Source organism: Armigeres subalbatus, chromosome 1 (assembly GCF_024139115.2).
Source record: "Armigeres subalbatus isolate Guangzhou_Male chromosome 1, GZ_Asu_2, whole genome shotgun sequence".
Taxonomy (NCBI): Eukaryota; Metazoa; Arthropoda; class Insecta; order Diptera; family Culicidae; genus Armigeres; species Armigeres subalbatus.
This window is the reverse complement of record NC_085139.1, coordinates 299,638,787-299,639,801: the sequence shown is the minus strand read 5'-3', so window position 1 is coordinate 299,639,801 and position 1,015 is coordinate 299,638,787. Positions and strand designations below refer to the sequence as shown.

The following is a 1,015-nucleotide window of genomic DNA, read 5'->3' as shown; positions in this document are numbered from 1 at the left end:
TGTCATGGATAGTGCTTGCAGGCTCTATAAAATCATTTCTTGCATCAAATGAAGAAAAATTCCTTAATATTCTCAGTTTCATCTGAGTTTACACTTTCTAACTCTTTCTTTATGTCAGCAACGAATCTTGTTCGGCAGTGTGGATAGTGCTTACCAGGCTCTAGAAAATCATTCTTGCATCCAAAACAGAAAAGTTCCCAACATTTTTATATTGCCTGCCTATATCCTTCCTATTTCACTTTTAATCCCATATCTAATGTTGTTTTGCAGCCATGCTATCATGGTGCTTGTAATTCGGATATTGTATCTGCTGCTTTTGGATCCACCCGGATCGAACGTCCTCTTAAAGACGCACCAACCCAATCGGAGGTTGGACTTCTTTCCATGGGATCCACCAGATTAAACGCCCTCTCAGGGAACGCACCAACCCACTTGGAGATTGGATTTCTTCATATCATCCATTTTTATGGCGCTTCTAAATACAGCCTTTTTCCAAATCAAAAAATCGTTCTATTCCACAAAATTCTCAGAATCATTTCAGTTCACACTTTATTATTCCCGTTCACACTAGCCTCGCCAAATGGCTAAATTGTAAACTATGATCGAATCTTCAATAAAAATGTTTCCGCTCTCCAGACATCTTCGTTACAAAGATGTCAAGCCTCAAAATCTCATAAATTTTGAAAAATCTTTACAAACGGTGTTTTTTTTGCTCCTACTTTTAAATAGGCCAAATGGCTGAATTCAAAAAGGAAAACTATTTGCTTCATTGCCATCAATATATATCAAAACAGTATTAATTCAATAAGTAATTCTATTAAAGCCCTTTTATATTATCACAATAGACAAAAATCACGCTTCAGCCCTGTAGAACAATGAATTGAAACCAATGATTAAAATGTCATAAACGCCCACTCAAACTTTTCTTCGTAAGGCAAAATTAAACGAAAAATGGAAACAACTTACGTACGCGATCCAACAAGATTCAATCCGTCATTTGAAATGGCATCAGCCA

General features: G+C 36.4%; 1 pseudogene; it reads left to right on the top strand.

Moving 5' to 3' along the window:
• The window catches only part of LOC134219252 (uncharacterized), a 3,174-nt pseudogene extending 2,771 nt beyond the window's left edge, over nt 1–403 (top strand).
• The last annotated feature ends 612 nt before the right edge of the window (nt 404–1,015 follow it).